At 48.0% G+C, this 16627-nt stretch overlaps 1 long non-coding RNA gene across 1 annotated transcript in view; it reads left to right on the forward strand.

The window, feature by feature from the left end:
• Positions 1-2718: 2718 nt before the first annotated feature.
• Positions 2719-16627, forward strand: part of LOC130038777 (uncharacterized) — a 29733-nt gene continuing 15824 nt past the window's right edge. Inside the window, exons 1-2 of the long non-coding RNA XR_008794781.1 lie at positions 2719-2851; positions 3900-3990. This is a non-coding gene — a long non-coding RNA (uncharacterized LOC130038777). The remainder of the gene's footprint in view (positions 2852-3899; positions 3991-16627) is intronic.

Below are 16627 nucleotides of genomic sequence, written 5' to 3' on the forward strand. Positions count from 1 at the left end.
CTTCCCCTCAGTCAAGATAGCAGGGCTTCTGCACCTCTGCAGTCGTTCCTTTTCACCAACATATTTCATTTGAGTCTCAAAATAATTCTCGTGGTGGGGCAGGGTAGGCACCACATCACAATTCTGGAACTCTGAAAAGCTCTAAAAACACCCCAAAAGTCTCTCAGTAATTCCTTTAGTGGGAGACCTGATTGACTGCTCATGGGCTGTCGATGGTTTTATTTCTCCATGTGATGCACTTGATGTCAGGCAGAAGTCAGGACTCTTAAGACACCTGCGTGTCACCATATTAGCTTTCTAACTCTCAACAAACTCACTTCCAGAACACAGGTGGCCTCCTAGATTCTAAATAAGTGACTGTGGGCCTGTGCAAGCTCCCTTATGAGCCTGACACAAGAGAGAGCTCATGGATTTTGCTCTTCATTGTCCCACAAGTGGTAAGCCACTGTTCCACACAAGAGGCTGTGACTTTGAGAGAATGTAACTAACGGGTGGGAGAGACTCAACAGGGCTGGCATTTGCCTTGCATGCGGCCGACTCCAGTTCAATCTTGGCACTACATATAGTCCCCTGAGCACCGCCAGGATTCTCTCTCAGTACAGAACCAGGAGTAACCCCTGAGCACTAGCCAGTGTGGACCAAAAAACATGTGGAGAAAGGAACTGTCATGACTGAAGCTAGAGGACTGGAGTACAGCTGGGTACAGAGTGAAAAGCAGAGCCCTTGTTAACCCTGGCGGTACTTGAGAGATCAAGATGGTGCTTGGGATTGAACCGAAGGCACCAGGATTGAGCCCTGGGCTTCTTCGTGCAAAACAAGTGCTCCAAACTGTTGAGCTATTACTTCAGCCAGCAGCTTCTTTTGTTTTTGGACTACACCCAGTGGTGCTCGGCAACTACTCCCAACTGGTGCTCAGGGATCACTCCTGCTGGTGCTCTACGGTCCATGCAGAGGACTCAGACCTGAGCTTCCCACCTGTAAAGCTCATGCTCAGTCTGCTAGTTATTCCCCTGGGCCTGAAACTGCCTTCTTTGACAATAACCACCATGCTGCTATTCTCTCTCTCTCTCTTTCTCTCTCTCTCTCTCTTTCTCTCGCTTGCTGGCTCTCCCTCTTGCTCTCTCTCTCTCTCTCTCTCTCTCTCTCTCTCTCTCTCTCTCTCTGCCTGGCTCCCCAGTCCTCTCTAAGCTAGATAGTTTAGTTTTATTGAGGCCACTAGCTGTGTGCTCTTTCACTGACTTTTGGCTAATGTGACACTATTCTCTGTTCCTTCTGCTTCTCCTGTCCTGGCCTACTCTGCTCTCTGGTGCTTCAGCATTGGGTTCCAAACTTCCAGGTTTTTATTTCACCATGGAGCAATGTTTCCAAAACTGGGCAATACTGGCTCTGGTGAAGGAGCACTGGAGTGATCCAGGGGGTGCATTGGTGGCCTTGAGTGACGTTGAAGGGGAGGTGGGTGGCTTTCTGTTTGTTCACTTTAAGATCGTAGATTTTATTTTTAATTTTTTAAAAGTGATTTTATTTTTTCTGGAGATTAAAATTTATATGACTTATTTTTTTCATAGTCATAAATTTCCTACTACCTTTTCTATGTAATGTGCATTTATTTATTTATTTGGTAACTTTTTTTCAAAGTTGTTCATGATGATTTGTTACAGACTTTCAATATTCCAACACCAATAGCCCCATAAGATGGTAGATTTTTAAGGGAGCGCTTAGACTTTTTTCTTTTGAAAAGGGGGGTGTGGTAGGTTACGTAAGTTTGAGAGTTTCTGCTCACATTGTGATTCTCCTTGATTTCTGCTCAGTTTAGCTTCTTCCCAGAGTTCACATATATTCATGTAAACACTCACCAAAGGCAGGGCTAACGCCGGTGTTAATTGTGGCACGTGAAAACAGCAAACTGAAGCCAGTTGTAAGTAATAAATACAATGTCTCTATTAATTTTTTTAAGTTTCTTTGACTTATTTTAGTACTGCCATTGCAAATTATTTGTCATTCACATAACAATTCTGACTGCCAGGGATTCTATACTTTCTAGAGGGTTTACAGGCCAGAGTCAGGCAGGGCAAGTGGCCTCTAAGCTGATGAGGTCAGGGACAGAGATAACGGGGCATATCTGCAAACTCCTGTACCTACAGCATAAGTCAGAGACACAAACCCACCAGGGTTGGCTGCCACCTGCTTCCTCCCCTCTTCCTCTCATCTCCAGACTAGACAGGTGGGTAATTCACTGTGTTTAAGTAGAAATGACTTGATATTTTTTCATTCTTCTGGAAGCTCTTCTCGCCCTTTGCCCCATTTGTCTGGTAAAAACTGCCTTGCCGTTGCTGTTCTCCACAAAGAGCAGTTGTTGGTTCTTACCTGGGTTCCTTGTCAACAACCGTCAGATCATCACACCTGAGCGGGTGCTGTCTGGGGGCCAGAAACAAGTGTCACCCCGTGGAATGTCACCCTGCTCTACGCCAGGAATTAAAGATGCTGCCGGTTTCACGGAGTCGATGTGAAACAGTCGTGGAGGGAAACGAACCAAGAAACCGGTTTGCCTAGCAGCTGCTTGCCTAGTGGCCGGAAGCCTCAGGTGCCTGGTGCAGGCGGGCTGGGGCTGCGTCGCGCGTGTCCAGTGGAGGGCAGTGGTGCGCACTCACAGCCCCGACTCTTGCTCTCGCCTCCAGCTCTGCCGGGAGGGCGGTTGGGGTGTTTGGTGACCTTTTGCTCAGTCTCAACTGCATTCCAGAGTGCCGGGGGCTTTCTTTGATGGCCAGTTTAACTCATCGATCGCTTATCTAAGCTCCTTGTCCATGCGCTTCTCCTTACTCAGCGTGTTCCAGTGAAGACAAAGCCAGGCCCAGTGAGCGTCTGGTTCCCGGTCAGGCCCCTTTACAGCTAATCAGAGCTGAAGACAGAATTCTCGAGGGAGCTAAGTGCACTGGGGAAACCATGCAGATCCGAGCAGCCCTGCCCGCCCAGGTGTTGGGGTTTTCAGAAGGCGGGGACTTGGGGGGACAGGCTAGAAAAGGAAAAACAAGAGAATAGAAGGCAGGAAGATATGGAATACCAAAACCTGTTCTCTGCACATTTTCTGTGAGAGCCTCCCTGAGATCTGACCCCCAGGAGCAGTTCAGATTCTGGATTGTTTGAGCCAGGCAATGGGGAGCAGGAGAGAGGCAAGGGCCAAGGTGGAGATGGAAATCCCCCTCAGCAATAAAACCTCTTTCAGAGACATAAGGGTGTAGTGGGGTGGCAGCCTTGTTCCCTTCTCCCCAGCCAAGGGCCCCCCACGAGTCTTCCAGGATGCTGTCTCCTGTCCCAAGTACACCCTATTCCAAGAACGCTGACATTTCCATACTTTGGGCAGGTAATAATCCCTTTAAAGTGAAACAGATTTTCAAGCACAACACACCTTAAAAAACAATAGGAGAGGGAAAAAAAAGTTTTGTTTATTACAAGGGTGTTGAGAGAGATTGACTCCAGCTCCCATCAAGTCTTGGGGATCTGAAAGGCCACCCCCATACTGCCCCTCTGGGGTGGGGGTTGAGGTCAGACTAGGTCAGATGCTGCCCAAACCCAGCTGGCTGGCCTCTGGCTGTTGGAGAGACCAGCAGCCACAGGCTATGGGGCTGAGGGGGCAGACAACCAAATTCCAGAAGCTCCTGACTTGTCAGTCTCATCTGAAACTGATTAAATGAAATGCAAACCCGAGTAGCTGGTTAGAAAAGGTCAGAATTTTTTACCCTCGCCCCCCAGTTGCCAGTGCGCAGCTCCCTGGCCTACGTCCCCATCACCTCTCAGATTTCCTCCTCACCCCCGGCAGCCCGAAGTGCCCAGAAACCTTAGAGAATGGCCCCATTGTCGATGAAACAAACCAAAATAGCAGCATCTTCTGTTCTCTGCCTCAGGGAAACTGACTTCAAGCCCCAAAGTCCCAGAGGTGGACCACAATGGAAGTTGTTGTTGTATATTAGCCATCCCGGAGCGGAGGAGAGGCAGGTAAGTCGGAATAGGGCCAGTGCGGAGGGTTGGGCTGTGCGGAGAACAATTACACAGTCACTCCATTAACCCAATTAGCGATCGCTGGCAGGCATTCTGCTCACCCCAGAGCAGCCTGGTGGAGAGGTGGGAAAGTGGGGGCGGGGATGAGTGTGGGGCTCTCCTCTGGGACAAAAAGCCCTGAATGGAATCAAACTTCAGTTATTTCTAGGCTGCTAGAGAGGTTATTTTTATCACTTTTTAAATGTTCTGAATCTTCTTTTTTCCTTTCTAAACCATGCCCCAGAGCACTTGGATGAATGGTGTTTGTGTTAATTAATAAATCCGATGACATCTCCACTCAGCAGCTGGCTCTCCAGTGGGAACTCTCTGGGTGGCCTGGGGAATGGGGACTGCAGAGTCAGGATGCATCACAGTTGTCACGTCCTCAGTCTTCCCATCCAACCAGTCAATCAGCATAGCCTATCACATTCCGAGGCATCTACCTGTCCTCGATGGGCTAGAGTGAGGTTCCCTTCCCCAACTCTGAGCACAGGCTCCTGGCCGGTAGGCATCAGGAGAAGTGATACAGAGGGGCACTGGCCTTTGCTTTATTTTGCTGTTGTTGTTTGTGCGGAATTGAGGGGAGTGAACCTAGGTCTCATGCATGCAAAGCATACACTTTGGCATCTAGTCACATCCCCAGGCTGGATTTTGTTTTGTTTTGTTTTGTTTTTAAATGAAACCAAGTTAAATTTCTTTGGGGTAGAGGTGGGAAGGAACCTCCCAAGTGGGCCTCTCCCAAGAATTCTCAGCCAACTGGCCCGAGGGCTTAAGGATGTGGTTCTGCTGGGGCCCTCTGGAGCTGGGGATGGCCTGGGCCACCCTCGAGGTGCTTAGGGGATTCCAGGGCCACGCCTGGTAGTGTTCAAAGGTTCTCCTGGCGAAGCTCAGAGAATGCGTGATGCCAGGGACAGAGGCAGTGTTAGTCATAGCACCTGTACTAGCTCTCTGACCCTGGATCTTGAAGATAAAAGTCAAATTATGCTTGCATGCCTGGTGGCCCTGGGTTTGATCCTTGGTATCATTGTCAGCCTTCTCTCTCCACCTCCCTCTCCTCAACAAAGAACCACCCCCCTGCACACCAGAAGGTGTGGGCAAAGACACAGAAATAGCTTTTAGGGAGCATGAGTAGCCAACCTATGGGTGGAAGGGTGAGGGGGAATCCTGGAACTAGGGTGGTCTTATTGTGACTGGTTGGCAAAGAGGCATTGTTGCTGTTGGTGACACAGGAACCAGTCAGGGAAGTTCTTTCCCATTCCTTGACTCCATTCTTTATAGAGGGCACAGCATGCGGGATGGGCCTGAAGCTTAGTGTGGCCCCTGGGCCAGAGGAAGCAGGACACACATAGGAATGTTCTTCCGGGTGAGGGGGAAACGAAAGCTACCAAGGGGCCCGAGTGATAGTACAGCAGGGAGGGTGCTTGCCTTGCACATGGTCGACCTGGGTTTGATCTCTGGCATCCCATAGGGTCCCCGTAGAACTGCCAGGAGTGATTCCTGAGGGGAGAGTCAGGAGTAACCCCTGAGCATCACCGGGTGTGGTCCCAATACTAAAACAAAAACCAAGAAGGAGAGCTACTGAGCCCAGAGTGCAGGGCAGCTGGGAGGACAGAGGGGATGACAAGGCCAGGCTAGGGACAATGGCCACTGATGGGGCTGGGCGCTGCCCAGTCCTTCCCCTGCAGTCTGTGAGCTTCCTCCCAGCTCTCCTGCCTCTCACCCCGTTATCACTTTCCCCAGGCCTCATTATACTCTCACCTGTTTCTCTCCTTTGCTCCTCTTCCCTTCTCACCTTCTCCAGCTTTCCAGCCTGTGTGAACTGGAGAGAGTAAAATACCCGAGACCCGAGTTTTTGTGTCCGGCACAAGGACAAGGTGTAACGTGTCTAGTGTGAGCAGAGGCAGCCCCGTGACTGGTTGTCGAGTCTCCTGCTGAGTGCCCTGCCCTCGTCCTGTCTTCTGGGCAGGGGCTGGGAGGGCAAGGCCCTTTGTCACCACACACCTCAGACAGTTAAGCTTGGTAAATATTTGCTGGTAAGCAGCATGTTGACATATGGAGACACTATTCCCTCCCCAGAGCTTTTAGACAATGTCTTCTTTAGTCACTGACCAGTGGCATTTTTCTTTCCCTCCTGTCGCCGTCTAAGGTGTATGTATTGGAGATCAGTTAGGCTGACGTAACGCTGGGGTGTGGACTGGGAAACATGGCCATCTCGGCTTCTGAGCCTCCTTTCTCTAGGGTCTGGTCACTATTAGTCTATGGAGTCACCTTCCTTCTATTCCACCTGGAAACCAGCCCAGCCCCCAGAAGGTCCTACTGGCACAAGCTTGGGACGTGCCTGTGTGGATCTGAGGGTATTCTGTACTTACTCTGCACCCCACCAACAGTACCTGACTGTTCTCAAAACTCCATGCCAGCATCACCCCAGTTGCTTCCTGAGTTTCATAACTGCCCGGGGAACTGTGCCTGGGCCTTTTTCCTGGCACCACACAGTGGATGGAGTGTGGTTGGGAGCTTTGGAGAGTGAATCAACATGAAGGCATCAGAGAGGTCTGAGAAGGCCCCAGCAGCCTTCCAGGGCTGTTACCTCTTCTCTGAGGCAGAGACTCACCAGGGAGCAGAGGAAAGAGAGAGAGAGAGAGAGAGAGAGAGAGAGAGAGAGAGAGAGAGAGAGGCAGAGCCTGTAAGACAGCAGCAGAGTGGCACCTAGAGAATTCCAGCTCTTTCCAGTTCTCTCCTCAGAGCCCACTCCCCTCAGAGCCCCCTGCCCTCAGAGCCCCCCTTACCTCAGAGACCTTCTTCCCTCAGGGGCCTCTTCCTCACAGAACCCTCCCCGCAGAGTCTCCCTTCCCTTAGAGACCCCCGTTCTCTCAGAGTCTCTCCCCTAAAAGACTTCCTTCTCTCAGAATTCTCCTTCCCCTCAGAGCCTCCTTCCCTCAGATCCCCTCCTTTTGGACACCCTCCCTTCAGAGTGCCCCTCAGAGTCCTCTCCCCTCAGAGCTTCCTCTTTTCAGAGCTTCCTCCACTCAGACCCCACTCCCATCCCAGACCCCTTCCTCTCAGAGCTCCCCTTTCTTCAGAGACCTCCTCCCCTCAGAAGCCCCCTCCCCTCAGTTATTCCTCCCTTAGGGGCCGCTTCTCCTCAAACCCCCCTCTCTCCTCAGACCCCCTCTCCTCAAATCCCCCTCTCCGCAGAGTCCCCTTTCCTCAGAGAATCCTCCTCTACCCAGGAAGCTTTCCAGGACCCTTTCAGAGAACTCCTGGCCTGCTAGAAACTGCTCAGCTATAAACAAGCCCAGACAGAAATGGCCTTGGAGTCTGCTGACCCGGAGCTCTCACTACAAGCTCTAACAGGACTTTCAGAAGCCTGTAACTTCCTGGGATGGGGGTGGCAATTAGGGCAGTGGATGCTGATGGTCATTGTGTCATGATCTGGAGCAGGTCCAGGGGAATGGCGCCTCCTTTTCACCTTTTCCAGATTCTGAGGCTATGGGACTCAGGGAAGGGATGACTTTGAAATTCCAACCTTAAACCCTTATGTCCTGTTTGAGGTGCTGGGAAGCCTTACAGCTGTCCCTGTGGGGCTGCAGAGCCTTCTCCTCACTGACTTGAGTCTTTGGGGGACCAGGGTGTTGGTGAAGCAACATTTTGGCAAGAGCTTTGACAGCAGCTGCCAAGAAGGAAGACTGAAGGCCAATAATTAGATCTGAACATTGGTTTGCTTTTTACCTTTTTTTTTTTTTTTTTTGCTTTTTGGGTCACACCCAGTGATGCTCAGGGGTTACTCCTGGCTCATGCATTCAGGAATTACTCCTGGCGGTGCTTAGGGGACCATATGGGATGCTGGAAATCGAACCTGGGTTGGACGTGTGCAAGGCAAACGCCCTGCCCACTGTGCTATCGCTCCAGCCTCTTGCTTTTTACTTTAAATGAGGATTAGTGATATGACTGAGAGAAGATGAGGAAGAAAGTTGTCTTCAGCACCAGTATGTAACTGACCCTGTGCAGTCTCACCCCTGGCTGAGAAACAACCCTCCCCAACCAACTGTGTCATTTTGCCCTCCAGTTCACGCTCTAAGTTCCTGCTTAGCTTGGGCCTTGGACTCTCAACAGAAGTGTGACCCGAGTGATAAACAAGACATGAATCCCCTGCTCTGGCTACTCCATGAAGAGAGCCTCGGAGGCCTCTTGCAAAGGACTTTGTTCAAGCCTTTGTCTCTGGGCAGCGCTGACTCATCATTTCCCCCAGATAAGTTTGCTCCCTGGGCAGTTTCCAGTGCCCTCCAGCTGGTCATTTCTCCAGACCAGATGGCTCATATTAGAGCTCCATTTGCAACTAGTCACCCTTTAGGGGGGTTGGGGAGGACATGCTCTGGATTTGTCCCAACCCGAGCATCTGACTTACCCGGATGTTCTGGAAAGTCCTCATCATTTGACTTTCCCTTGGCCTGTGAGCCCAGAAGCTTCAGGTTTGTTTTCAGATGGAGACACTCTTAATCCAGAGCCAAGTTACAGATGTGCCACCTGGGAGACTGAGTCAGAGTGGGGAGCCATCTCAAGGGTCTTCTGAGGGTCCAGGGTCCCACCCTGGTGAGTCCATACAGTGATGGAGTAAGGAAAAGCAGTGCAAGGAATTCATCAGAACTTTTGTTTGTTTGGTTTGGTTTTGGGCCAGTGATAACTCAGGGGTTACTACTGGCTCTGCACTCAGGAATCATCCCTGGTGGTGCTTAGAGAACCATATGGGATGCTGGGAATTGAACCCGGGTTGACCATGTGCAAGGCAAGGGCTTTACCTACTATACTATCACTTGGCCGCCAAACTCACAAGAGCTTGAACTCTAAGATTTCAGGGTAGATGCACCAAGTGGTTTCCCCTGGCAGTCCTCTTTTCCCAGTTTTTCCATGGGTTTATTCAGTAGACAATGACTGAGCTGCACTGTGTCAGACATGGTGCTCAGCACTTAGGAATAAGGATAAAAAGACAGTTCTTGCCTTCCAGGGCCTTAATGAGTAATGTCTGAGATTTGTGTGCACTTCCAGGAATCATTCAAGATGTTGTAGGTTTTGTTCCAGTCCATATCGTAAAGCCAATACCACAATAAAGCCAGTCACACAAAGTGTTTGGCTTCCCAGAGCACATAAAAATTATGCTGGGCCAGAGAAATAGTATAGGGGATAAGGCGTTGGCATTCATTGAATCACCAGCACCGGATGGTTCCCCTGAGCACTTCTCAAAGTGACCCTCAAGCTCAGAACCAGGAATAGCCTTTGAGCACTGAGGGATGTGGTGCCCCAAGCCAACAAAAATGTTATAGTTATACCATACTGTAGTCTATTAAGTCTATAATAACACTTTGTCAAAAAACCCCAAGAAACTTACCTTAGTATCAAATGAGGCTTTATTAAATGAGACTTTATTGCTAAAAAATGTTAGCCGTCATGGAAACCTGCCTACTCAGATTCTGCTTGTTGGATGAGGGCCTTTGGGTCAATGGTTACAGACTGGGCAGGGCTGTGGTTGCTACAGGGTGGGTGACTGGGGAAATTTATTTATCTTCAATTTTTCACGGCTTTTTGAAATATCTCACATACCGTACGAGCCACCCAAAGCACGTAATCTAGAGACTTTTAATACATTCACAGAGCTGCTCCCCCATCAATGTAATCAACTTCAGGATATTTCCTCCCCCCTTCAAGGAAATTCCACTTCCTTTTTCATTATTTTCCAATTTCCCAATGCACGGAGCTCTAACAACCACAAATCTATAGTCTCTCTGATCCTTAGCCAATTGGGACATTTCCTAGAAAGGGTATTATACAGTATGAGGTTCCTGGGCACCGGATTCTCTCCTTTAACAAATCTGTTTGAGTTCACCCATATGTCAAAGCCTGTCTCAGAACTTCATTCCTTTTTACAGCTGTTTAATATTCCATTGTATGAATAAATCATGTTTTATTTATCTGTTCAGCAACAGATGGATATTTGGGTTATTTTCCCACATTGTAGCTCTTTTGAAAAATGCTGCTGTAAACATTCCTATATGGAAAGTGTTTCCTCTCTACATGTGTTTTTATTTCCTTTGGCTCTATACCTCAGAGTGAAATTTCTGTCATATGGAAACTGAGTTGAACCATTTCAAGAATCTCCAGACCATTTTTTAAAGCAGCTGGATGACTGAACACTCTGATTGGAAGTACCTGACGGTTCCATTATCTTCACACTTTCACTCACAGTTGCTATTACTTTTTTTCTGTTTTCAGTCATCCTTGAGGGAGTGGAGAGGAATGGTGGTTTTGATTTGCATTTTTCTGATGGCTGATAATGCTGTGTTTACTGGCTGTTTGGAATCTTCTCCGAAAAAGTAACTATTGATGGACCAACAGGGTTGGCTAAGTGATTAATGATGCCTGCCCTACTTGCATGGAGTCACAAGTTCACAATTAAGTATCCTTCTGTCCTATATGACAAGAGAGGTCACAGCAGTGGCTCCGAGAGCCGAGACCCCCTCTCCACTCCATGTCAAAGCAGAGTGAGCCTTCTCTGGGGACTGCCTGGTGACTATGAGCATGGTGAAAGTGCGCCATCCCTGGTGAGCACCACAATTAGAAAGTGTGAGAGTATCACAGTTAGGAGTGTGGCCTTCACTGAGCACAACCAGGACTTGTGCAAGCACCACGATGAAAGGAATTCAACTCCCTGCAATGAAGGAGTGTGGAATCCCTAGCAGATGCTGTGGCCAAAAGCTCTGCAGCAAAAAGTGTAAGAGCCACAATCAAGAGTGTTCAAGCCCTGGTCACCATGATAACAGCCATGTAAAAGGAAGGAGAGCAGGAAATACTGATTTCCCTTATTCATTTTTAATGGAGTCATTTGTCCTTTTATTATTGGGTGACAAGACCTCTTTATATATTGTTGATCCAAGTCCCTTGTCAGATAATGATTTACAAATTGTTTCTCCTGTTTTGTAGCTTATCTTTTCATTTTCTTGATCGTGTCTCTTTCTTTTCTTTTTTGAGGTGGGTGGGAAGTTGAGTTTTGGGGCTAAAACTGACTGTGCTCAGAACTTATTCCTGACTCTGTGCTCAGAGAACACATCTGGTAAGGCTTGGAGGGAACATATGTGATGCTGGGAATTGGACCCACATCAGCTGTGTGCAAGACAAGTGACTTTGTATTATTTCTCCAATCCTTGATAATGACTTTTGAGATGAAAAGTTATTTATTTGGGGGACCAGAGATATAGAGGTAGTTTAACAAGCTTGAGGGCACTCTTTGCAAGCAGGAAGCCTGGGTTTGATCCCCAGCACTACTAGAAGTGTCCCCTGAGCACTGAGCTGGGAGTAGTCCTGGTGTACCACTGATTTGACCCCAAAACAACAGCAAAAAGTTTTTTTATTTTGATGATGTTCAATTTATTTACTTTTTCTTTCATGACTTATAGCAAAGAATCCACTGTTCAACCAAAGGTCTTAAATATATTTATACCTATATTAACTTCTACAAGGTTTTTTTGGGGGGGCAGACACCTCCTCAACTCTCTCAGGGCTTACTCCTGGCTCTGTGCTCAGGAATTATTCCTGGTGGCTTGGGGATCAAGCCCAGGTCTCCTGCATACAAGGCAAGTGCCGTACCCACTGTACTATAGTTCTGGCCACTTCATAAGTTTTCTTTTTTTTTTTATAATTTATTTATTTATTAAATCACTGTGGGAAAAGTTACAAAGCTTTCAGGTTTAGGTCTCGGTCATGCAAATATCAAACACATTTCCCTTTACCAATACTTATTTTTCACCACGAAGAACCCCAATAAACCCCCACCCCCACCCCGCCCCTCCCAATGCCTGTGAGGCAGATGAATTCTAGTTAACACTCTATCTACTTTGACTAGATTCATTGTTTCGATAAAAGATGCACCATTATTATTTAGAGTTTACCCCCCACCCCCCAAATCAGACTTGCTGAAAAAGCATTGTGAAATGATTTGCTTTCTACAGCTGGGTTCAAGAATTAAATGATGGTTTTGGATTTCTGCTATTTTACTTATTAACCCTGGAAGTATTTCTACTGAGAGTCAGATAATTAAGAGATTGGTTTCTGTGCTCTGGAGTCATGGCCGTGCTGGAGAGCCACTTGTGGGGGGCAACTGGTGACCTCGGTAGGCGTGAAGGACAAACCCGGAACGCCCCCCTTCCCATGAGGTTTTAGTTGCCCCGTCACCACCAGCTCATACCTAGCTTTCCACAAGGCTCCCAAGCGGCTGCCATCTTTCTTTCCTGAGGGGAGAGGGAGGAAGGGAGCAACACCCTTTCCCCTCTGGGCAGACATGGTGGCGTGGATTAACGCATAGTCCGTTCACTTTTCTGCTCCAAGCTGCTGGGTTCTGCATTAAGTCCTTGTGCTTCTGGGGCCGTGGCTGTGCCGAAATGCTGCTCGTGGGGAGCAACTGGTGACCTCGGTAGTGCGTGAAGGACGGGCCGGAATGCCCCCCTTCCCACATAAGTTTTCTTAATGGCACCTACAACAGTGAAATTTTTTCCAGATACATCAGAATAATGGCTATTCATGGCAGCTATAGTCTTACAAAACATATTTATGAAATAATAAGACTTGAAGGGTTGGGGAAATAGTACAGGTGTTAGGATGTACCTGACACTAGTGCAAGCACTGGCACCACTTGAGCCTCACAGCATCACTGGATGTAGTTCTGGAGGCCCTCACACCCTATTGGGATGGCCATGCTGGTCCCAGCATCATCAGGCCCAAGTACCACTCTACCCTTAGAACTTCACATTCAGCCCGCTGACCTGGTTGTCTGAGTATTGCTGGGAGTTGCTCTGGGACCCTTGAGCACAGCTTGGGAGCCACCTTCCTGCTCTCCAAATAAAAGAGTCAAAAGTCACTCTTTGATCCATGTGCTACAGAATGAATATTATGTTTTAGGTGTGAAAAATTTTATCTGATACATATCCATCATAGCTCTCAGGTGACCAGGAATATTATCAATGAGCAGTATTATTTTCTTTTTACTTGTATTTATTTTTTTATTTGAGAGGTCTGGGGGTCACACTCAGGGACCACTTTGGAGTCTGAGTGCCAGGAATTGAACCTGGTCATATGCTCCAGCCCACTAAGTTCTCTCAGGCCTCCTGAGTTGTAATATTTTTTAAGAAGACTGTTTTATTTTTCCTTTCTTAAGAAATAGGTCTCAGATATTCAGTGAACCATGTTGTAAGCAGATGTGCCTTCTTCAGCTTTGTGGTCCCATTTATAGAGAAACAGGAAGAGTAGGCTTAGCATCATTCTTCAGGGTTCTGAGGATTTGATCAGTGGTGTTAGCTTCAAGTCACTGGGTGCATTAGCCCCTAGCAGGAGAATCAGCCTATAAAACGCTGGCACCGACTTCTCCTTAGCCATGAAAGTCATAGCTGGTGTTTTCTGTGAGAATAAGCCTTCTTCATCTAGGGCTGTTGCACCAATGCTGCAGGTCCGTTGTTACAGCACCTTCCTCTTAGTTACTTCTGGCTAACTTGCTGCAGCATCTCCATCAGCCCTGCTGCTTTGGCTGGCATGCCAGTGCTCAGAAGGCAGCTTCTTTTCTTTCACCTCAAGGGACCACCTTCTGTTGGTTTCCAACCTCTCCTCGCCTGTCTCAGCTTTCCTTGGATTAAAGAGTTAGGACCCTGCTCTAAATTAGCTAGGACAAAAAGGAATGCTGTGGCTGGTTTGACCCTCTATCCAGACCACTTAGACTTTCCCTAGCTCCCGGCTAAGGCTGTTAAGCTTCACTCTCAGCCCTAAGGCTGTTTAGCTTTCTTATCATTTGTGTGCTCGTGGAGTGGCCCTTTTAATTTCTTTCCAGAACTTTTCCTTTGAATTCACAATTTAGCTTTCTGATGCAAGAAGCCTAGAACTACTCACTGAGCTTAATCATTTCTAGCCCTTGATTTTGAATGAGAATTACGTGTGACTCTTTCTTTATTTTTGAACACTAGAGACCATTGAGGGTTCTTTTTCCCCCTCTTTATCTCTTAGGCTACACCTGGCATTGCTCAGGGGATGCTTCTGCCAGTATGTGGGGGCTCATGCAGTGCTGGGACCAAACCCAAGGCTTCAGCATACAAAGCATGTGCTCCTGTCCTTTGAATAATCTTCCTGGCCCCATTGTGGGGTTTATAATCAGCCTAATTTCAATATTCTCTTCAGGAATAATAGGCCTGAGGAAGAGGGGGAGCGACTAGGAGGGTTGTGGGTGGAATAGTCAGTCGTTTAATTAATAAAGTCACTATGTTATAGGGGTTCAGTTTGTGGTGCAGCAAAAACAATTACAATATTAACATCAAAAAAATCACAACGCGGGGGGAGGGTGGGCAGAGTGATAGGACATTGGGTAGAGCATTTACCTTACATCTCAGAGGACCATATTGGATGCTACGTATCACCGAGTTTGATACGTAGCATCCAATATGGTCCTCTGAGCATTGCCAGGGGTAATTCCTGAGTGCAGAACCAGGAGTAACCACTGAATGTTGCCTGGTATGATCCCAAAACATAAACAAATGAACAAAAAAGAATCCTGAGGGGCCTGAGAGATAGCACAGAGCTACTTTTCATGCAGCCGACTCAGTTCATTCCCTGGTAACCCCTCTAGTTCCCCGAGGCCCACAAGAAGTGATCTTTGAGTGCAGAGCCTGGAGTAAGCCCTGAGCACCACCAAGGTGCGACCCCAAAACAAACAAATTAAAGAACTAAAGATCCCTGATCACAGATCACCATAGCAAATGGAATAACATAAACATTGGAAATATTGTGAAAATCTCCAAGCTATAACCACACAATAATGCAAAGTAAACTTTGGTATGCCTGTACAACAAAGCGAGACCCGAGCTGGGATGTGCGGCTTAGTGGTAGAGCACTTACCTTGCATGTGTGACGTACTGCAAAACATGCGCCCCAAACCAAAGCACAGCAAAGTGAAGGCTGGTGCCATGTGGTGATCAGACTCTGGAGACAGACACCTGGGCTCAGTGTCCTGCCCTGCCACGTCAGCATGGGGGACTGTGTGCAAAACTGCTGTGCATCAGTGTTCTCAGCTGGAGGACAGGAATAATGATTAGGCCCGCCTTAGTGTTTCACGGAGATTAAATTCATTAATCAACTTACAGTGCTTATGTCAGGCATAGTACAGATGTTCACAATCACGATCACGATCATCCTGTTGTTCATCGATTGCCTTGAGCAGGCACCAGTTATGTCTCCTTCTTCCTAGCCCTGAGATTTTAAAAGAGCCATTTCAATGCTTTTTCAGGATTAGGAGAATGAGACCCATTATTGTTACTGGTATTTGACATATTGAATATGACATGAGAAGTTTGCCAGACTCTGCCATGCAGGCAGGATACTTTTGGTAACCTGCCAGGTTCTCCAAAGGAAAATAAGATAATAAGATGTCACGTGGCCACAAATGTGGCCACGTGCTTCCAGGAGCTGGGTTTTATAGTCTCTGCATCTTGGCCGTTGATGGGACCAACCTGGCACTGGCGGCAGCTGGTAGATGTGACGCCTACCTAGATGGAGGGTCTAGGTGGAGAAGGCCCAGTCCCAATCCGAGTAGGCTTGGAGACCTCAGCCCTGGGACCCTCATGCCTGGGTTCCTCTGCCAGTTCTTTCATGCATGAGGCCCGTCCGGACATGTGGAGAGTGGTCCCAGCATGGCCGTGGCTGGCTCCGGAGGTCCTCAGCTGCTGGGGCTCTGCTCGGGGCTGGGAGGGGGGGGCGGAGAGAAACTCAATCCTCCCCCCTTCAAGGGGCCCCGGTGAGGACAGCCAGGCGCGGGGGCAGGAGACTCTGTTATATTTGTACAGATGTTATATTTGGGAAATGTTTTTATTATTTTATTTTTTTGCCACACCTTGAGAGTGCTCAGGGACCACTCCTAACACAGTGCTCAGGGATCATTACTAGTGATGTTCTGGGGAACCATGTGGTGCTGGGACTGAATACTGAGTTTCTCATGCAAAGCATGAACCCAGACCTTTGACTTATTTGCATGGATTTGAGATGTTTCCTAAAGCCTTAGAATCCACAGGGCTACTCAGTTGGAACTCAGATGAGGGGAGGCACCTTGTATAAAGGTCCTGGGTCAGGATACGTGCTACTAGGAAAACTATTTGTGTCTAGGGTTTGTTATGATAGAAGCAGTTGATCTTGATTAACTACGACTTCTGTTTGACCCTTTGTAAAGTGGGAATAAAACTTACCTGGTGGTGCTCAGGGACTACTACTCTCTGTTCTGTGTTGGGGATTCATTCCTGGCCATACTGGGGAACCAGGCAGTGAGAGGGATTGAACCCCAGTCTGCAGCACACAAAGCATGTGCTCAGCCCATTGAATTCTCCCTCCAGCCCGAAATATTTTATTATTTTAAAATTTTATTTATTTTAGCTTTTGAGCTACACCTGGCGGTGCTCAGGGATTACTCCTGGCAGCCTTGGGAGACCATATAGGGTGCTGGGGATTGAACCTGGGTCATCCACATGCAAAGCAAATATCCTACTCACTGTACTACTGTACTATCACTCCGCCCACTCCACCC

The sequence above is a fragment of the Sorex fumeus genome, unplaced genomic scaffold, assembly GCF_029834395.1.
Source record: "Sorex fumeus unplaced genomic scaffold, SorFum_2.1 ptg000007l, whole genome shotgun sequence".
Classification (NCBI taxonomy): Eukaryota; Metazoa; Chordata; class Mammalia; order Eulipotyphla; family Soricidae; genus Sorex; species Sorex fumeus.